General features: G+C 42.8%; 1 long non-coding RNA gene across 1 annotated transcript in view; it reads right to left on the reverse strand.

Annotated features, from left to right (window-relative positions):
- Positions 1–22,987, reverse strand: part of LOC132482063 (uncharacterized) — a 342,151-nt gene that overhangs the window by 298,107 nt on the left and 21,057 nt on the right. Inside the window, exon 2 of the long non-coding RNA XR_009530865.1 lies at positions 15,582–15,619. This is a non-coding gene — a long non-coding RNA (uncharacterized LOC132482063). The remainder of the gene's footprint in view (positions 1–15,581; positions 15,620–22,987) is intronic.

The raw sequence follows: 22,987 nt of genomic DNA on the forward strand, positions 1-22,987 counted from the left end.
TGGGTGCAGCTCCATGTGGCCTCTCCTCTCTTCCTCCTTTAAGGAAGGAGAGAGTTTAGTAAGACTAAAAACCTGTGAAATGATCCACAATTACCCTCAACTTTTAAGAGAGGCATTAGGATGGACAAAGAATTTGGCCCAGGAGGGAGTGGAGGAAGTTTTTCAAGAAGACAAGCTCCTTGGTGAAGATCACATACTATCGAAGACCTGAAAAGACCAATGGAGTCCATGGTGAGATGAGAGACTGGGAAAGGAATACAAGTCTAGTTCTTTCCTTTTCCTTGCTTTTCTGGCTATCAGGAACTTAGGGGAAAGGAAAACTGAAGAGAAATCAAGTCATTCAAGATCTTCTCAGCGAGTTGGGCCACCCAGAGAGCCCCACATGAAGTTGACCTCCCCTCCCTTGGAGAAGGAAAGCTGGGACTAGATACCAAGTCTCCCTCCCCTTTTCACTTTCTGAGAGGGGTTGTGGAAACCTCGGGGGAAGCAGTGTGGCCAGAAGGAGAACCAAGCTGACTGTGTAATGCAAGGAAAGGCTCCAAGGGGTTTCCTTTGAATTCAGAGAACACTCAGATACCTGAGAGTAGCACCTTGGCGGGGCGGTGGGGGAGAAGCCATCCCCTACAGAAAAGAGTAGAATACTGCTTCACAAAGAATGGCATGTCCCAGAAGGGCAGAGACCAGCCCTCCTTGAATCCAAGGGATCAAGAAAACGGTATTTAAAACCCATTCCATAGAAAAAACAAGGGGAAAGGTGTTGAGAAGCATTTGTTCATGTCCCATAAGTAAAAGCAAGATCTCTGGACACAGCTATACCCATGACAAACATGACCGAAATGGAACAGTAAACCAAGAATCTCTGAGAATGTAGGAGGCTGTACAAGTGTCAAGGAAACTCTTCTAAGAGACTGGAAAAAACTGTGATCATGTTTTGCAGTCACAATCGATGCACTGGTAGAACCGTTGTCTCTGGTAACTTTGGAAGACAGAAAATGTACCTAAGAAATTGGTGCCCTGGGACAGACAGCTTTAGGCAAATTACTATAACAGGCAGCTGGTCCTTACTACGTGTGTATGAGGAGGTACTACTATAAAAAGGAATAGATGCAGAAGCAGCACGTTAAAACCTGGAGACAGAATTTAGAGAAAATAGAGATTCTGGGAACAGCAAAACTGGGAAACAAATATGTGTCTTAACACCACCTGGTTTAGTGAGAAAATGATTCCCCAAAAAAGTGAAAACCCTGGGGAAAAAAAAAAAATCCAGCAGACGACCAGAAAGTTGTAGCCTCAGGGTAAAGACCAAAGCAGGAGTGTAGCGCTAAGACCCTGTATTAAGACTTCGGAAATCTAGTAGAACCTGTTGGCTGGGCAAAATAGCTACTAAGAATGTGAGGGCATTGTTCGAGCACAGCCTTGCACACCCAAAGTAGTGACTGAGTCCAAGAGGAAAGTAAATCTCAAGAAGGGGTGCTAATTCCATTCTAGCACCAGCATGGAATCCAATTCATAGGAGACCCTCCAAAATTTTGGGACAGTTGTACTGGCCAAAGTGTTACCAGTCTGGAATAAAACAGAATGACTTAGTTCAAAATGTAAACGTGAGCCTCAGCATCCTCAGCTATGTATGGGCAGGAAGCAGAGAAACTGAGAAATTTGTTCAAAGGGTGTAGTTTCCTGTTATTGAGCAGCTAAGGAACACACAGAAAAGAAAGAACATTCCAGATGGTGGAGCCCAAAGCACTGGAGAACAACAAACTAGGTAGCCACTTCTGGGAAGCTGACTTAATCTAGAAATATTTCCCACCCCTACTTATCTAGAAATATTTCCCACCCCTGGGTAGGGGCTCTTCAATAATTCATAGCCACGTAAACAATGAATTAGATTTGCATGTGCTCTTATGCAGAGCTCTCCGATTTATGTATTTCAAGAAAAGGAAAAGAAGGAAGTTGTCACTTGTCACTTTCAATTTTTTAGTGCTCTATGAATTTTTAAACGTGTCTACTTCTTAAAGTATCAGTGGCGTCATCTGGATGGTGCTATTAGGAATCATTTTCTCTTTTCACTGTACTTCTGTATATTAAAAAATAAACTCATGTTATTGTTAAAAAGCATAACTAATGAAAGAGAAATCCTGATTCTAGGATCTTCTGTTGAAACACTTCAGACAAATATTCAAAGTTTATGAAAAATAGCTGCCATAACATTGCTTATTTTAGGGAAATAAATGAACCACTTTATTGCCCCAAAGTTGAAGACTGAATTTTTTTCAAAGTATACATAAAATATTCTTTAGCCATTAAAATGCTCTAGATGCATTTTATTATCAGCAACCCACGTTTCTAAATATCATACTAACTGGTTAAAAAAAAAGATGATCTGTTAGCAGATACAGTTACAATCCAGTTTTTGAATACATATATATGTTCAGAATTTGAATATATATATATATTCCAATATTCTAGTATTTGAAAAAAATATATATATACACCTTTCCACGCAGGCAGTAGTATGAGTGCACATACACTTCTAACTTAAATACATATAAAAATAAATCAATTAGGTAAAATGTCATACTATTAAAATATTCCACCAAGTTTAAAATATGTAATTAATTTTCAGTCCTGAACTCTGCCCATTGTTAGAAGCCAATATGAATGTTAAGTATTAAATTGATTATAAAAAGAAATAACTCACACATTAAATCTTCAGATGAAAACCTAGCATCACTGTCAGTAAGGTGATGATTTCCAAATGTATGAGCCCAACTCTCACTCCCCAGGTGAGCCCTAGAACTGCCTTTCTAATGCTTCTGAGGCATCTCTACCAGGATATCCCATAAACACTATGTGAAAAAAAATATATTATTTTTTTCTCCCAAACCTATCATTTGCATTCTCTAGTATTTACCTATTTCCCAAGACTATTCTCTGGTAATCACCAAGGAGTGTTGTCATCACAGGCTTTAGTCAGTATTTATGGTGAGTAACATCTCTGGCCGGTAAAATGAGAACAATATTTATCTCACGGGGTTGTGAAAGATATTTAAACGCAGTGCCACTAATATGCCCAGAAAAAGTCCTGAGACAAAGTAAGCGCTAAATGAACAGCAGATACCATTTAAATTACCATCATTATCATTCTCTTTATTCTTCATGTCATATTTACATACGTATGCTTCTTTTGTAACTGGCCACCTTATTTAACATGCTTGTGTTTTCTATTATCATTACCATTATCATATAGTTCATTATCATTATCACAATGAATTATTTTGGCTTTCCTATCTTTAAAAAATGTTAATTTTGATTTCCAAAATTTTAAACGATTGTATTGGTTAATACTTCCACACTGATGTTAATAATAAAAATGACATCAGGCACCCTTCTTTCTTATTGACTCTAGTGGAATGTTTCTTTCATCATCAAGACATAGTTAAGCAACTGGTTGAAGTTATTTTTATTACTTTCATGTCTATTTTACCTAGAACTTTTGTCTGAAATAGTGGTTGAATTTTATCCAATTTTTTGGCACTTACTGAGACTCCGAAGTTATTTTTTTCATTTAACTTAATAATGTCATAAATTACATTAATACATTTCCTAATACTGAATCATTCTGGTATTCCTAAAATGGATGTTATTTCATCATGGGGTATTACTTCTTAATATACTGCTGGTTTAAATGTTCGCTTAAAGCGTCTGCGTTAATATTTATATAACTGAGATGACACATTTTATGCATATAACTTTTTTACTTTGTGATCACTGTCAGGTTTTAATGTCAGAGTTAATCTACCTTCATAATGTTTAATACAACTACTCCTTCTTTTTATATGGCCTTGGTCAGTTTTAGTACCATAGGGATTACTTGTTCCTTTAAAGTTCAATAGCATAGAAATTTCACTTTCCCTATATTATGGGGGGAAATTACCTGTGGAATAACCTTCATCTGTCGCTGTGTGAGCAGAGAGTGGAGGGAGGCTTTAACAACTGTTTTCAGTTGGGACCATGACTACCAGTCTGTTTAAACTTTTCTAACATTTCACCAAGAAAAAGACGCACCTCATAACTTATAAATATTCTATAGTTTCCCGTATATTTTCCAATTTTACATTCTTACTTATCCTTTATATTTCTCTCTCCCTCCCTCTCCCTTTTCCTCACTTAGACTGGTGTACACAGGATTTCATCTACAGGTTCTGCAACGTGCACCATGCCTTAGGAAATTAGACTCTACTAGTAATTATCAAGTTTGTTTCTAGACTATAAGACCAGCTCTTAGGACAGCAAATGTAAATCTACAACCTACTAATCCTTGGCTTATCATAAATTGCACGGAGAAATTCATTGGAACCAACAGGAAACAATCACTAAAGTGAATATGGTCATCTCGTCCTGGAATAAGACAATGAGAAGCAAGCTCCCAAACCTAATGAGACAAGAATCAAGAAAACAAAGCAATGAACAAACACTGGGCTCTTTGCAGAACCAAGGCTGCTGCAGTGGACATTGCTGGTTTGTTGTCTGGAGGGTGCTTTGAACCCTGACTCTGCCCTGGGAATTCCCCAGAACGTGGATCTGCGGTAGGTACCCAGCTGCAGCCCAGCCGAGAGAGACCAAGTCACTTGTATCCCCTGGCAACCACCCGCATCCCTAGCAGAGCCCTGGATCCTGAGGATGCCTAGCACTGGGAATAAGAGCTACAGAGTGCCCCCTGGGTCCATCTTCTCCTCCTCTTTCCTCTGTACCCAAGTAAGTAAGTCTGGGCAAAGAGTCTGGATTTCTTAAAATACTTAGTTTGGTCAGCTCAGGTTGGAGAGCTGAACAAGCCAGATTGGTATAAGCTGATCCTACCGCTGGTGCAGTCAAGTCTTTCCACATCCTGGGAACCGGATCCAGGACTTAACACTCTTGGTGAGGTGCACCCAGTGTGGACCACATGAAGCTGTACTGAGCCACATCTAATGCTCTGACCACAGGGGAACTTTATCCCCTCCAAGCTCTCAGAATTAGGCCAAGGGACTTCCCTGGTGGCACAGTGGTTAAGAATCCGCCTGCCAGTGCAGGGGAAACGGGTTCGAGCCCTGGTCCAGGAAGATCCCACCAGGATGTGGATCCCACTTAGACGCGGAGCAACTAAGCCCGTGTGTCACAACTACTGAGCCCGCGTGCCACAATTACTGAAGCCCGCACACCTAGAGCCTGTGCTCTGCAACAAGAGAAGCCACCGCAAGGAGAAGCCCGCACTCTGCAACGAAGAGTAGCCCCTGCTCGCTGCAACTAGAGAAAGCCCGCGCACAGCAACGAAGACCCAACGCAGCCAAAAATAAAAATAAATAAATTTATTTTAAAAAAAAGAATTAGGGCAAAATACTTGGCACTTAAACTGACTTTAGTTCCAGAACAGGTGGACAGCAGGTAACTCTACAGAGTCCTATGAATCTACCCCATAATCTCCTACAAACATTCCCCTACTTCCTGTTCTGGCCTTATGTGTTCTGTTCTCCACGTCCAGCACCTTCTCTCTTAAGAGGACCGGGGATCAATGGGGACAAGGAGAGTATCGCCAGATTTTAGTTGTGTACATTGCACATTTGTTGAAAGAAACTGGCAGAGTATTCATTTATAAATTCTACCCTGTCTTCCTACTTTCTAAGTACTACTCTTGTTTTTAACTTTATTAATTTTTCCTTCCTCCTATTTTTAGGGCTATCTAGTCAAATTACTGTAAGGTGTATTTTATCGAATGAGAAACGAAAACAATTCTAAGGACACTTTGGACTGGACTGTCTGCCAGCGATGTCTGGAACTAGCTCACGCAGATTTATTAAACGTTCAGGAATTCGGGGAGCCTGCTGTTCAACGCTGTCATTATTAAAAATTAACTTAGATAAACTTTCAGTCAAAACTCTATTAAAACCATAGTAATAAATTTTAAAAAGGCTGTAAGTGTCTTATCATCTCCCTACTTGTTATCTCTGCTTTGGAGGTTAGTGGCGTCTATGGTGGAAACGGTACATACTGGCGGCTACTGTCCATCTCCTCCCAGTTCTGTGTCCAGTGACCATGGTGGGAGCTTGAGATCGACCATGGTGGGGGCATTTCCACCACAGAAACTGACAAGTGCTACGAATCAGGACTTTATTGTTTTGTTGATTTCCTAAAGAAAATGCTAGAGAAAATAATAATAGTGCAGATTAACCATAAAAAGAGTGTTGAGTCTTCAGCCATTACCCTGTGAGTAACAAACACAAAAAAATGGAGGAAATATCTCCCAGCATTTGAAGTTTATTATCTACCGAACTCAGCAAACAAACTGCTCAGCTAGGGGATGCACAAGTAAAGTTCTCATGTATACTTTCCCTGTTTTATTTTTTCTCTCACTCATTAACATAAATGAATACACAAACACCACTCAGGCTTGAAATACATCCACAAGAGCAACTGTTAAATAGTTACCAACCCACCACTAACCATGCCCAGCTCGTTTTGATCTGTACTCTGCCCAGCAGCATTATTTTCTAAATAACTTGCAATTACATTTTAAACGTTCCCTTGTTTGAATGTCCTTCATCTCTAAATGCCCTCTTAAATAACTCACTACTTCAAGAGTGCTATTTTTAAAAGAACACACCCACTTAGGATTTTATTGCACTTTTGGGTTATTAAGTTCTCATTTTATTGTTCCCTAGTCGTAGAATGTGGTGTCTACTACTGCTCCCTTTATTGAGTGATTGCGGGGTGACCTTGTGGCCAACTATAAAGCCAAATTTGGAAATGTTCTGTGGGTCCTGGAGGGGAAGGCAAGGTCTGCCTAGCTTGGCTCACGGGTATTAAATCTACAGCCGCACATGCTCAATTCTGCTAATTATTCTATTGGGGTCTTCTGCCAAGTTTCCAAACTTTGTTTACATGATCTCTGGAGGTCTCAGCCTCCCATTCTCCCTGTATTTCTAATGGTTTTACCCATGATGATTAAGCACAGTCATCGTTTACTGATGCTTGTTGACACTTTTCCTAAATGTGTGGATCGATTTGTCTTAGGTGTGTCTCTGGTAGACAATTTATCACTTGGTTTTAATCTGTCATGGGTGCCTTTCTGTATGAAGAGAGACCCTATTGGCACTTACTGTCCAAAGGCAGTTAAGATTCAATTGCGTCATGTTACATGGTGTGTTATGGACAGTGAGATGTCTGTGCTCTCCCGCCCGATTTCGGTTTCGTTCGTGATATGGGGAGCGTGAAGTGAGTTTTTAGCGGTGTAAATTTAGGACATTTCTTTAGCTGTCTTAAGAGGACCACAGAAGTAGACTATCTTCTCAACGGCAGTAAGATGGTCTACTCATCTCTACCTGGTTGACAGCTGACGGAAGGCTGTGTTTTCTCTCTCTCTCTCTGATCTTCAGTTAGTCTCTGAACCACATACACAGCATGGACAGGCCAAATCTCACTGACTCACTGCCTCACCGCGCTCCTTGTGGAGCGCAGGCCCTTCTCTGCCTCACCGTGGGTGTCGCTCCCCTGTAAGACCAGCCTTCCCATGGGGGTAGCGTGAAAGTCAAGGGAATGTTGGCCATGTCAGTCTTTTTAGTGGAGCTGAGCTTTCCTTTCTCCACCAGTCCTCTGTTTTGCTACTGTCCCCAGGGGAGACAACTGTTGATGATTTTATGGATGCTAAAAAGTATCCCATCACCAATGTCATGCAAAAATAAAATGTCTTGTAAAGATTAAACCACCTGTGATACCTTTACGTGTTTTTACCTCTAGAACAACCTGTTTTACTGGGAGCCTCGTGACCTCAATTCAATAACCCGTATGGACTGTTATTACGCATCCAGGCTTCAATCAAGGATGCAGACTGAGTTTCAATGCACATGGCAATATATTTTCAATTTGCTGTTCATGACTTTTGTAAAACATCTATTACAGCCAACACTGTTTCCTTAAAAACTTAGGAAGTGGATCTAAAACTTAGTTAAATTCAAAGTTATAAAAAGCTAGAAATAAATCACTGAAAACCTGAAAAGAAGGAAAAACTAATAAACAAGACAACAATCCACTAATTTCGTTCTCTCTTTATTCCAAATACGTATGTATTTCCTAATTTATGAGGTATAGACATACAGGTATGCCTTTGTGTATGTGTGACAAATATACAATATGTATAATATGTAATACACACATATCACATTTTTTGTGAGATATATATATCACAACAATTAAATCACTATTCTTTTTGCTTTAGGGTTATTCCCTAATTTATTGCTGAGACCTTAGTAACTGCAAGGCAGAAAATTACTTTATAAGCTCCTGGGAAGAGTAAACCAGAATCTATCCTCAACTTACTCAGAGTACCAGAAAACCAAACATACAAAGAAAAAGCTGCAGATACACCAATTATTATGATTCGTGAAGACAAGGTAGACTATGACACGGTATCTAAGAAGCGCCCCCATTTCAATGACTCCACACAACAAAGATGTATCTCTTGCCTACTCATCCTTGGTGGTCCTGCTCATCTATCAGCTGTCATGTCTACAACTTGGTGGCCTCCCGGGTCCCCAAGCAGGGGACGTGAGGCTGAGGCATTCTGCAGGACGCCGGTGCAGAGCAGGCCTGCCCAATCAAACAATGGGCAGAAGACCTAAATGGGCATTTCTCCAACGGAGACATACAGATGGCCAACTGGCACATGAAAAGATGCTCAACATCGTTAAGTACTGGAGAAATGCACATCAAAACTACAACGAGGTATCACCTCACACCAGGGTCAGAATGGCCATCATCAAAAAGTCTACAAATAACAAATGCTGGAAAGGGTGTGGAGAAAAAGGAACCCTCCTACACTGTTGGTGGGAATGTAATTGGTGCAGCCACTATGGAAACAGTATGGAGGTTCCTTAAAAAACTAAACATAGAATTACCATATGATCCAGCAATTCCACTCCTGGGCATATATCTGGACAGAACCGTTATTCAAAAAGATACATGCAGCCCAATGTTCATAGCAGCACTATTTACAATAGTAAAGACATGGAAACAATCTAAGTGTCCATCAAAAGATGAATGCATAAAGATGTGGTACATCTATACCATGGAATACTACTCAGCCATAGAAAAGAATGAAATGATGCCATTTGAAGCAACATGGATGCAACTAGAGATGATCATACTAAGTGAAGTAAATCAGAAAGAGAAAGACAAATATCATATGATATCACTTATATGTGGAATCTAAAACACGACACATATGAACCTATCTACAAAGCAGAAACTGGCTCACAGACAGAGAGAACAGACTTGTGGCTGCCAAGGGGAAGGGGGGGTGGGGGAGGGATGGATCAGGAGTTTGGGGTTAGCAGATGCAAACTAGTATGTATAGGATGGATAAAGAAGGCCCTACTGTAGAGCACAGGGAACTATATTCAATATCCTGGGATAACCCATAATGGAAAAGAATATGAAAAGAATGTATATATATGCATAACTGAATCACTCTGCTGTACAGAAGAAACTAACACAACACTGTAAATCAACTATACTTCAATAAAAAAATTTTTTAATGAATCATGTGTTTTTCTAAACATGACACTTACGTAATGGTTCGTCCACATTTTTAAAGTCATATTTTATCCAAGTCCTTCAGGACATATTTCTTTAAAGTAAAATCACAAAGAATCCCATAATTTATATTTTCTTTCTAGTACACGCTATAATTTTTTGCCACTTTTGTCTAGGGATACTTCATGATTTTCATTATTATTAAAGAAAAAAATGAGTCCATTAACATTTGATGAAAGTGGATTTTTTTAAAAAACCATGTTACATACGACAAACGAATATATGATCTGAACCGGAAACTACTGTTGCAATCTCTTGGTGTTGGTCAATTTCAGGAAAGTTGATTAAAGAAAAATATTCAGATGGCAAAATTTACAGATTTAAAAGCTAAAAAAAAAAAAAAAGAAGAAAAAAAAAGAAAAACAGAGATGGTAAAAAGATCGGTGGTTGCCGGGGGCTAGAGGGGAGGGAGGGATGAATACGTGGACTGCCGAGGATTTTCAGGGAGTGAGGCTCTTCTGTTTGATACTGTAATGGTGGACACGGGATATGGTGTATTTGGCCAAACCCATAGCACACTCAGCACAAAAAGTGAACCCTAATGTAAGCTAGGGACTTTAGCTAACAATCATGTGGTTCATCAATTTTAACAAAATGGATGAAACTAACTCAAGATGTTAATAATAGAGCGACCAGAGGGAGGAAGCAGCGTGCGCAGGGACGCTGGGCTTTCTGTTCAATTTCTCTGTAGACCTAAGAGCGCTCCGAGAAACAAAGTCTACTACTTTTTAAAAAATTCCATCTGTAGAGGTCAGGAAATGAAATGTTTAGGATGAGAGGAAATTTAAGTGATGCCTTCATCAGTAATTTGCTGAGACGATTTAACTGAATGGTGTGGTATGTCATGATATGTAAAATATAATCCTGAATTTAACAGTCAGAAACTTCCCCCGCAAACCCTAGCTATCCAAAGTCAGAGGAGAAAAAGAACGTTGCATCTGGTTTGCATAAAAACCTACCTGAAGGGCTTCTAAGAAGATTTAGAAGGACTCCCAGCCCTCCTTCGCTGCCTAAATTCCTCCCCACGCTTAGATCCTTTTGTGTAAAGAGGGCACCGTCCTCCTCATCTATACTCCTGATTTGCAAAGAGCACATGAATTGCAAATAACTTAGACTTAATAAATTTATTAGAGGGCTTTGTTCCATGGCAGGGGGGAAAATCAGGCCAGTGTGACCTCAGCGTGAGCAGGCAGTGGGGCACAATCCCCGAGTTTCCTCCCATGGCAGATCCCTGCATCTGACCGGGAGCCTTCACAATAGGAGCAGGGAGGTGTGCTTGCTTCTCCCCATCCCAGGCCCTGAGAACGTGTCCGAGCTGGCGAAGCTGTCTCTAGGGCTGGTGAGCCGGCCCTGAGCATCCTAATTGCACCCTCAGCTGCTGATGACCCCAAAAGGCTCCTTCAAGCCCATTAACTTTGAATGTGGTCCCCACCAACAAGGCCGCCCATTGTTAACCACAGCTGAATTCCGTGAAATGCTGGTTTTGAATGTTTTGAGTAAAAATTCTTCCCAAGCTGTGAAAAGTTGGCAAGAGCCTGATTAATGGGACTGGAGCCGAAACAATGCACCGTGCAGCTGAGTCATCGGGGAAGCTTGGAAAACGAAGAAGAGCTTGAAACACAGACATCAGCCAAGGCCAGTGACGCCAACCAGACCGAACAAAATAAGGCCATCATCTTGGGGAGAGAAACATACAGATGGGCTGCAAAGCGCTCTGGGATGATTCAAAGATAAAACAGCCATGTCTTCAAATGAGAGCCAAAAACAAACAAACAAAAAACAAGATTAGGGTCGCCATCCTCCAAATGTGAGGACTTACCTTATATCATTGGTTTTACCACAGTTAGGAGCAGGACTCCTGGTTCTAGCTGAGTTAAGCCCGCAGCTACTTGTGCATCTCTCTACAAACTCCTCAAGCAGCCATACTTACTGAAGGGATTGACCTCACATCCCTTGGGCTTTGCAAAGTTGACCCAGTCCGTTTTGTCCTCTAGGCTGTATCCCTGTCTCAGACTCCTGGAATCCTTTCGAACGGTTTGTCTTCAAAGCTCTCCCAAACACCTATTCTCAACCAAAGATGCCACCTTCTGCTTCAACTGGAAAACAGGAAGCCATCAGCCTCCAATTCATACATGTACCCGCTATTAGAATCTTATGTATGTTACCTGTAGCCAGACTCTATTCTGGATTCAGGAAATATTACTTGATTCAAGAATACAGGTACCAGGGCCAGATCACGCTCACAATTTCTCTCCATCAGTAACCCTCTCTGAGTCAGTTATTTCGCCTTAACAGTAGTACCTGCCTTCTGCTAGGGTCGTTTTGACAAACGAACTCTGACACACGTGAGATGCTCAGCACAGTGGTATGTGATGCGGGGCCTTCCCTCACAGGCTCTGAGTAAAAGTCAACTCTGAAAAGCCCCATTGATATGAACCTTGCCATATGAGAAAGTCAGATCAACACCGTAATCATATTCTAATTTCCATTCTGCATCCATTGTTTAATACCCTACACCCTACATATTAAACACCATGGAAGACCAGGGATGTCTCCTCAGCAACGTTCTCTAATTTCTCCGCCTGATACAACATGCTCATAAAGTTACAACTACATTCCACACGTAGAACGGTAACTACTTACTGGATATCTGCTGTGTGGCATGAGTTATATATGAAAACAACGAATCCAGGCAAAAGGACGGCATAAATGCAACACAACTCATTCATCCAGTAAATGTTTACTGAGCCCTGCATACACCAGCCTGGTGATAGAGCAATGATCGAAACACATCAATTTATTCTCACTGAGGACAGATTTTAACGTGAAGGGACAAGTAACAAACCAAAATGTCCATCAGGGAGGGACCATTTCCGGGAAGAACAGATCAGACAGGGGAGAGAGCTGTTGGGAGTGTGAAGGGACAATGACCTTTGTGTCTTCACGGAGAAAAGACAAGGGGAGGAGCTGGGCGGGGTCAGGTGTAAGGGCGTACTCATTTTTTCCCTACACACTCACATCATGCTTGACTTGATGCGTGCTGCATTATCACGCTTTGATTAAAAACTGTAATACAACAGTGGGAAAGAGCAAATGAGATTTCTGCACTGTCACGAAATAAAGGATGAAATGCATCCAACTCATATGAGTTGGTCTGCTCCAGACGTCACATATTTTGGAGGTGCCCTGGCTCCACGGAGCAATGAACCTGTCTTCCACGCTTATGACATCCTGTCCTGGAGTTGCTGTCCGGAGTGGATGGGGTCAAGGGTTAATGAAAAACAGAACAGGAGTGTGCTCTTTCTCCTAGAGTCGACGATGCCCTCCCCCTCCCCCGACCGTCCCCACCCCTTCTCCTCCCCTCCTGTGGGGACCATTAGGTACTGGGCTGCCACTGTCCAAATGGGAGATCGTTGCTCTGGAACCAGAGTCCAAAAATGTCAGTTTTGCTTTAAAAAAAAAAAAAGCAATAATGCAGATGTATGACAAAAAATTTTGGAAAAATAAAAGCCAAGTGCTGAGTCAATTCATTTCTCCTCCTCCTCTCCCCCTCCTTCATTCTTTTTCTTTCCTCTCATCACAAAAGAGAGGATAGAGGGACCTCCCTGCTGGCAAAGTGCTTAAGAATCCGCCTGCCAACGCAGGGGACACGGGTTCGAGCCCTGGTCCGGGAACATCCCACATGCCGCAGAGCAACTAAGGCCACAAGCCACACCTACTGAGCCTGCGCGCCTAGAGCCCGTGCTCCTCAACGAGAGAAGCCACTGCAATGAGAAGCCTGTGCACCACAATGAAGAGTAGCCCCCACTCGCCGCAACTAGAGAAAGCCCATACGCAGCAACGAAGACCCAACGCGGCCAAAAATAAATACATTAATTTTTTAAAAAAAGAAAAAAAAAGAGAGAGGATAGGAACTCCATGCAGTGTGAAGGCCACCCAGGGGCAAGCCAGTGACCAGAACTGATGCCTCATCCCAATGCAGTGACTACAAACAGCCTAGGTCTTCTGATGCCATTGCAGGCAAGAGGAAAAGAGACCAGGCAGGATTTAATTGATCCGAAGTGAACGAGTTGACCTATAATTTTGCTGCAGCCTAACTGTCTGTCATCTGACACGATGAGGACTCACAATTTAGCTTATGTCGAGTCACAAATAATAGAAAAAGATTTACACATAACTCACTATTTGATCTAAATACACACTCACTCTTTGAAGGCCTCGGTAATATCACTGCTAGTAGTGGTGATAATAATAACACCAAGAGTAAGAAGAATAGAAAAACTAGAGAAGTATCTGAATCCTAGTTTTGGTTAAAAAAAAAAAAAGCTATGAATGTGCTGAGGCAGCAAAGCGTCTACTTAATTCGCAAAGCATTTATAAGTTGCTGAACTTCCGCGTCCCCCCAGAAGGGAGAGACGTTTATAACCAACTGAGCGGGCACCTGCCCTCAGCTTGACTTCACGTGGCATCCTCTTCCACAACGTGCACTTCTGTTTACCTACAATGGAGCCCTGAAACGACAGCTAGTCAGAGTGGAGCAGGAGGCTGTAAAAGAGAACATCTAGAAAGGTTCTCCTCTCTCTCTCTCTCACGGTTTACACTCATTCTTTAACCAAACCAATAACGCAGAAGACAGAGGTGACAAAGCAAGGTTATTTAGGGTCACCTGACGTGAGAATCAAGGGTCTGACTTTACAAATGGAAGGCAACCTGAGTTGACCTGTTCTCTTTCCGTTTCTTTTTCAGTCTGTCGTTTTCTCCTCCCCCAATATTGAACCAAAAAGACTTGCTCCCGTCTAGCATTCTTGCCTCCCACCAGGGCTTGGCAAATAGCTCATGGATCAATTCAGCCCACTGCCTATTTTTATGGATAGTTTTATTAGAACACATCCTTGCCCATTCACCCACACAGTGTCTGGCTGCTTTTGCACGACAGCAGCAGAGCTGAATTATGGCAACAGAGACTGTACAGTGTTCACAAAACTGAATATATTTACTCCACGGCTTTTTACAGGAAAAGTTTCCTCTACATTGCAGTATGGACCGACTCAAACTGAAGGACATTCTATGTAGTACCTGAGCAGTACCCCTCAAGATTGTTCTGCAAAATTCTGACTCCCTAAGTAGTTCTGAGAAATGCCTGACGTGACTGAAGGAACCTGGATGAAGATCTTGTGAACTGAAGCAAAGGTTACTTTCGGCACGTACCTCCAGACCGGCACGAAGCCAGTGGTACAGACCCACGGCCAGCACGAAGTCAGCGGTATAAAACCCAAAGAGGGCCTCTTACAGTGAACCCATCCCACTAAAGAAGGCCACGAGAAAGGCCAGCCTCTGCACGTCAAGCCACCACACCACCAGCATCAGAGTCAGGCTGCCCGGCACACCACTCGTTTCCACACGTGGCCAGTGTACGCTGGAAACGTGGCACTTCCAAACTGCGACGTGACGGAAGTGCAAAATACACACTAACCTCAAAGGCTAAACAGGAAAAGAGGTGGACTACAAAGCATCTCATTCAACATTTTACAACGTATGTAGAACTGATACTTGGGGTATACCGTATTAGATAAAATATACTGTTAAATTAATTTCACTAGTTTCTTTTTACCTTTTTAACGTGGCTACTAGAACTTTTACAATTACAGAGGCACTTCAAATTTTGGGTGACGTATAAATTCTACTAGACACAGATGATTCAGAAGAACCAGGGAAAGCTTTCATGTACTATGGCAAGTATCATTTCATGTTTTCATAGAAAACTTCCAAGTGTAATATAGGAAATTGATCAGGATACTAAGTATACATAGACACACACAGACATATTTATTTATATACACACACACATACACACACACACTAGGGTACATGGTATGTCAAAGTCTGACCAGTTTAATGTGGAAAAAAACAAAAAAGCAAAACCACTGTTCACTTAAAAGGAGGACAGCATTACTTACACTTCAGTTTTCCTAGGAGTGTCCATCTTTACACCTTTCTGTAAAAAAAAAAAATACACGTGTAATTAATAGCCAATGTATGGAGACAATCTAAGTGCCCATTCAGGGATGAATGGATAAAGAAGATGTGGTGTGTGTGTGTGTGTACACACACACACACACACACACACACACACACACAATGGAATAGTACTCAGCCATAAAAAAGATGGGATTTTGGCATTTCTGGCAACATGGTTGGACCTTTAGGTTGTTATGCTCAGTGAAGCAGGTCAAATAGAGAAAGACAAATACCGTATGATTTCACTCACATGTGGAATATAAAAAAATGTATCAACAAACCAAACCAAACAAAAACATTTACATACAGAGAACAGAGTAGGGGTTACAAGCAGGCGAGGCGAGGGGAGGAGGTGAAATGGAGAGAGGGGATCAACCGTACGGTGACACATGGAAACACAATGTTGGTGGTGAGCACGCTCCAGTGTACACTACACAGAGTAGAACTATAATGTTGTACACACGCAACTTATATAATGTTATAAGCCAGGGAAGGAAATAAAGTAAAACCTGTGTGGTGAATTTAAAACAATTTTTAAATACACACACATTCTCCTTCTTGGGAGAACCTGGCCTTCATCTTGAAACGAACATACCCTGCCTGGCAGACCACTGGACTTGCCTAACCAATAACCGCAAAGGCAAGGTAAAGAAACTCCAAGGCTTTCCGAAAAGCACAGCGTGGGTCCCCGAAGCTACGAGCCCCCATGGACTGGAGGTCTGACCCCAATAGGAACAGTGTCGATTTCTGCAGGTAAGTATAGTGGGTTTCGGTGTGGTCTCCCAGACACCCCGTGACCGTGTGCAGAACTGCTGTGCTTCCAAGGTGATTCACCATCCCCCAGGCATTCCCAGGAGGGTCTCAGCCTCTCATGCCCCCATGCCCACAATGAACTCTCCAGTCTACCAGAGATCAAGAGGCAACCAGGCCTCTGTTCACAAATACATGGACTCCACAGGAAAAACGGGGGAGGTACGACCACTATGAGACACTTTATAAAATTATTATTAATATTAGTTTTACCTAAGGGCAAACCTGAGCTTTCTACCACTTCAGCAAAACTCATGACCTAGAGCTTTCAACCTAACCCCTTCATGTTGAAGACGTATTAGTTGGGGTTGGCCATTTTACAAATGTTAAAGAAGTTAGTTATTCTTGGCTTCAGTATTTATTTACTCCAGCAAATAATGGGGAAAACACTGCTGCAGTGAAACAATTGGGCTTTGCAGAAGTTAAGACTTGTCTGTCTTCTGCAATTTTTTATAATACGTTCTCAGTTACATAACGGTTCACGTTATCTGGTAAGTGCCAAGGTCAAACTAAGTTCATATTTTGGAAATACCTGTATAAATAGAGTGCTGTGAAATGATTTTTTTCCGTGGCAGGGGGAGATGGGGAGTTGTGTGCAGACAGAAGCTGATGTGTGCTCTTATGGTGCCATTTTATCAAACGAGCTAGAGCGTTTGCTTCAACTGACTGACCTCAAGCTATGCCTCAGCATCTTAATTGCTGGGAGAGATGAATACCTGATAAAAGATGGTTACAAGATTAACCCTGAAGACAGCAAACAACTCAGAGCCCAAGAAACCTAATTCTGAACACGGCACCAACATCATTTAACCACACACTGCAGACAAAGGGCATATTTCACTGTCGGTAACACGTGTGCCTGCAACCAGTCCTTTCCCAATCTTGCCATTTTAATCCGTAGCACAGATAGATACACTCCCTACTGCAGAAGGCACGTCCCTAAACCAAAGTCTCCTTTTTACGTATGGGTCAAAGGGTCAACCACCCAGTCCCAACACTTCTGAAGTCCCAACATTCTTCTGTTATTGGTCATTTGATTAAGTGGCATCTTCATCTGAAAATCTATTTCAAATATATTTTAAAGGAATTTTGTTCCTTAAGGACCCCCCCTCACAGCTCCTGAGTTGTGTGGAAGCCGTGGAGAGAACATGGATTCAGGAAACTTCTATTCTTACAGGGGAAGATTCATGGAGCTACTTTCTGCAGTGTGCAAAGGTGAATTAAGATGCAGAAGAGTACACGAGAGACCACTGTTCCCAGAGTAGAGAATGCCACTAAAAATACCACCGGAACCCTTGCTTGACACTTCCAGCTACTCAGAGAACCAGGGCAGAAAAGGCCCTTTTTGGTAAAATCCTAGCTCACTTATCACGGGAACCACGCACAGCAAGAAATGATACTGATGTCCTCACCTACTAGTTCTGTAATACACAGCACTGTGAAATATCGTTAATTCTGCACCGTGCACTTGAAAGTTGATGAGAAGAGTCCAAGGCCAATGTTCTCACCACAGAACAGAAATGGAATCACGTCACATGATGGAAGTGTTAGCTAACCTACAGTGGTATCAAATCCACACTTTCTACACCTTCAACTTACACAATGTTCTATACCAATTATATTTCAGTACAGCTGGGAAAAATATCATTAAATTCTCCCCACCCCCGGACCTGGACTCCCTTATTCCTGTGCCTGCACTGGCTCTTTCAGGTCTCACCTCCTTTCCAGCACCTGTGAAGGCTCGATTACACCCCTCCAAGCGGTGCTTCTTGCTCTGGAGTACACGGTACTTAGGACACCGCTGATCTGGCAATATTACAAGCAGCCCGTCCAGCCACCTCTTTTGTAATGTGAATACTGTGTCTCAGTTCCCACTTGCATTCTCCTTAAGACCATAAAATGTGTTCTGTCAGTATTTTATCATCCCTGCACAGAAATACGCAAGTGAAGGTGCCCAATGCAACTCAACAGGAAAAATAACACAGAGTGCGTGTTAATTACAAAATGGAGTTTTAGAGGTTGGTGAGAAGACTGTGCCTTGAAACTTCTTCCAGACACTCGTGGCTGACCACCTGGACTCTGCCTGCGAGGATCTCTCAGCGACCCGCACATCCTCGGCTTGTAGCTACATTCACTGCTCTAGATTATACTGCTCATGTCTCTCCAGTTATTTACTCTATGTATCTGTTTTTCACATTCATGGCTCTTCTTAATCATGTCTACCACACATATTGTACTGCAGATACGTGAAAGGTTCGCTGTGATACGATGTGACTGATGAATCACAAACTGATGCCTGAAGGAGCAACAGTCAGCCTCCACCTCAGCTATCCCACTGCCTCGTCCTACATCTCCAGCTTCAGGACACAGATGTTCGTCTCTCCTCCCAGGATATTAATCTCAGAAAAATACACAAGGAGTTTTCAGGGAACATGAGGTAAGCATTAAAACTTTATTCTCCAGATAACTAAACATAAACAAGAGTAATCATGCTTTGGCAAAGACTTGAAAATACATCTAGTGACATTTTACCTTTAAGTTCAATTTTTTTCCCCCTAAGTAGTTGTAAGATTAAATCTAGAACAAATAACCCTTTAAGCACATGGGTAGACATTTTTCCTTGATTCCAAGAGTTTGAAGTAAAGCAATTTTGGTCTCCAGTGATTAGAGCGGGGGCACTGAAATTCATCCCTGCTCTTTTTTTGTGTTTCTAGAAAATGATCTGTTCATAACATGTGCTGATATAATCCTGTATCCAGGTAGAACAATTATGTTGTTATCCAGTGTAGTTTAAGAAAACATTTAGGCTGTTTTCATACACATGTTAATAACTATGTGAGTTAAGCATGGTGGAGGTATTAGGTTTCCTTATGAACTAAAAAGAGTTCTCTGAGATTTCAGGCAAAGATAGGGCATCAGGCTCCTTAAACAAGCAAAAATTCTTAACTCTATGTTACTGTGGTCACCAGACACTTGTGGGGTTTAACAATTAACGCATTTGAATAAAGCAGAAATCCTCAAATGTTTCACGGTAAGAAATGACTCAAATGACTGAAAGAGTCCTACATGACGGCAACTCAACGCATTAAAAATGATCCTTTCCGAAATGGCCTTAAACAAGCATCTGATCTCTTAAGTCCAATGTCAGCGAGTGTGTATCAGCTAAATTCCCAAAGATAACAGCACTTTCTCTGACCTGCTACTCCGTTCTCCTCACCCCCATTTGTGTGCATGCACAGTTCACAGACACAACGATGCTGCTTCAAGGTCTCTGCCTTCTAAGATGAGATTTAGCTAATTAGGTTGCAAAAGACATTATATTACCACAATTATAGTTGGTGCAGACAAAAGATAGCTTTCTGACCAGGGGAAAAGAGGAATCAGGCAGATGTGTCCCTGAAGAAAATACTTGGAGCAGCATCTCTACCTGTCCATCCTGGACTTGCCTGCTGTTTCTCCCCAGCCCTCTTCTTCCTCCGTGTTCAACTCTTATCTCCCTGGACTGGGGGGGTGGGAAGTCAACCCATCCCAGCCTCAGGCATAAGTCTGATTTAATTAGGACTTGGGTGGTGCCAAGGATCTCAACCGGGGAGGGCGACAAGCGGCCAGATGCTCCAGGGTACGCCAGGCGAGTGACAAAGTCTAGAGCAAACGAGGAAGTGGGTCCACTGCCTTTGAAAGCGCTTGGCTTTGGCTCAGGACGCCACGCGATCCATTCAGGCTGGTGAGACAGGAGGAGACTCCCTTGGGTATTCGGGGACCATGGGACGGAACAGCCCTTCTCCTCCCTGCCTGTGGGCACTAAGTCCTGCCTCTCTGCATGCTCCCCCTACCAGGCGGGCCGAGGAGGACTGTACTCCCAGAGTCTCATCAACAGAAGTCAACATTCAAAAACATCTTCCAGAAAAAACTGCCTTTTTCTGAGAACCATAACATGAGTTGAGTGGAAACTACCAAGTGATTGAACGAGTGGTCCTTTTATTCTTAGTATGCGTCTGGGGGAAGGAGTAGCTGTACAACCAGCTGAAGCCCGAGGACTCACGTAGAACCCCTTCCACGGGCTTCTCAGGAGCTTAAAACACATTTCCCAAGTAGACACCCCACAGACCGGAGTTTCAGGTCCCATCTGTGCTACTAAGGAGCTTGAACTGGGATTAGAAATGCACTGGGCTCTTCTTTGCTTTCTTTGAAGTGTTCCCCGTTGCTGAGATAGAAAATTCTGTATTGATAGATCAAGGTCATTTTGATAGGAATTCTCAGTTTTATGGCATCTACGAGATCTTAATTTTTTTATCTTTTCACTTGGAAATGTAGTACACATTTTAACTAGTTTTCCTATCAAATGCTAATCTTTTTTTTAAAATAAATTTATTTCTTTATTTTTATTTCTGGCTGTGTTGGGTCTTTGTTGCTGCAAGCGGGCCTTCTCTCATTGCAGCGAGTGGGGGCTCCTCTTCGTTGCGGTGCATGGGCTTCTCACTGCGGTGGCTTCTCTTGTTGCAGAGCATGGGCTCTAGGTGCGCGGGCTTCTGTAGTTGTGGCACACAGACTCAGTAGTTGTGGCTCGCGGGCTCTAGAGCACAGGGTCAGTCGTTGTGGTGCACGGGCTTAGTTGTTCCGCATCATGTGGGATCTTCCCAGACCAGGGCTCAAACACGTGTCCCCTGCATTGGCAGGCAGATCTTAACCACTGCGCCACCCGGGAAGCCCTCAAATGCTAATCTAACCATAAATATCTCAGACTGCCATTAGACCCTTCTGGATTCTCCTCCACAAACTGAGGGTTGGGTTTTTGTGCTTTGCTTGTTTGGATTACAGCATCTTTGAATTGCCCTTGCTTGTTCTTCACTCTTCTGGGTAACCCTGGGGAGAACAGGCATTTCTGCTTTCTTCCAACACAGCACTGAGATCACTTCTTCTAATTTAGACACAATTATTTTGTCCACCTCTGTTCTCTGTAGACCCTGGGCTCCACGAAGATGCCCGAAGGCCGATGCTGAGTGGGAGAGGGGCCGCTGAACGTGTGTCTTCTGATCCATTAGCCACCGTGTTACCGTTTATAGGAGAGGAGGTCCCACCCCCGAGTTTGCTAATAGGCTATCGGTCCATTTCCACAGGAACATGTGAAGGTCTTCACGTCTGGAATCCTTCAGTTTGGTTCGGTTTTTCTTTAACCTCCCCACCCCCACCCATCACCCTCGCTCCAGCCTGTGGTCTCTCCAGACCGTGCTCTGTGTGTGCACACGTGTATCCCCTCACCTTGACTGTTCCGCCCAGCACCTAAATCAATCACGACAGCACAAATCTCCGAGCGTGAAATGACTTTCTGGAGGTGCGTTTCTCTCAGCCACCAGAAGAAACCCACTCTCAAAAACGAGCTGCCACCAAGCAAAGCATTTTAGAAGGTGAGGGTATTTGATAAACAGGACACAAAAATGTCCAATTAAAACTGGTCAAGTAACTGTCACAGACAGAAAAGCAGAAACTGTGAATTGACAAATTAGACTGGGCCTAGACTACTGGTCCACGAACATCCTCCAGGGTGCCCTTGATAATGGTCTAAACATCAAGCTTCATAACAAGGCAGAAATCTCCTGATAATGAACTTGACAGAGTACCAGAAATGGATACAGGAGAAACGTCGTAACCTCAAAGGATCAAAATCTACCTGATACTATTTAACGTGCTTTATAAGCTTTCTTTTTCACTCTATAACCTAATATAGTTATATTAATACAGAACCCAGTAGCTACATGGCTATTACAGTTATATTTAAGTGAATTAAAATTCAATGAAATTAAAAATTAAGCTTCTCAACCACCTTGGGCACCTGTCAAGGGGTCAAAAGCCACATGTGGCTAGTGGTTACCATACTGGACAGCACAGATCTGGAACCTCTGGGTCATCATGGGAAATTCCACTGGACAGCGCTGCTACAAGGATATACTGTGTCTGAGGACCGTTGTCAGGGCTGGTGTCTCTGTTCTGTGGGGTGAGCCTAGATTATCTCCTCTCACATCAGCATCGGTCTTTGGAAGAAGCGTGCAATCCCCCAGTTCTCTAGCTGCGCTGTGCAACCCGCTTCTTCCGCTCTAAGCCACCAGTGGTCCCTCCTGCCCGCCAAGAGCCCCCCAACCTGGTGTTCCCGGTCCTCCCAGGTGTGACCCAGCCCCTGTCCCTCCGCCCTCACCCTACATTCACCCTGTGTTCCAGCTGGTGAGACTGCTCAGTCCTCTGTGAATTCTTGTCCCTACGAGACCCATAGAAACTTTGCTTCCTTAACCATCTGCCTCAGGTTTTTACTCCCAACAGAGTCCGTTTACCTGTTTCTCTGCAGTCAGCTATAATGCTCCCCGGATGGGAACCCCCGAGTCATTAAACACTCTCATTTGAGAACATACATCTTATTCTCCCTCGCACTGCAGTGACGAACAGACATGCTTGGGGGTGAAATTACCTGAGGACTCTGGCACGTCCCTGGGCCCCGTGCTTCGGCCTCTCTCTCTATGCCTGACATGCATTAGGCCGTCCATCC

This window comes from Mesoplodon densirostris, chromosome X (assembly GCF_025265405.1).
Source record: "Mesoplodon densirostris isolate mMesDen1 chromosome X, mMesDen1 primary haplotype, whole genome shotgun sequence".
In the NCBI taxonomy this organism is placed as follows: domain Eukaryota; kingdom Metazoa; phylum Chordata; class Mammalia; order Artiodactyla; family Ziphiidae; genus Mesoplodon; species Mesoplodon densirostris.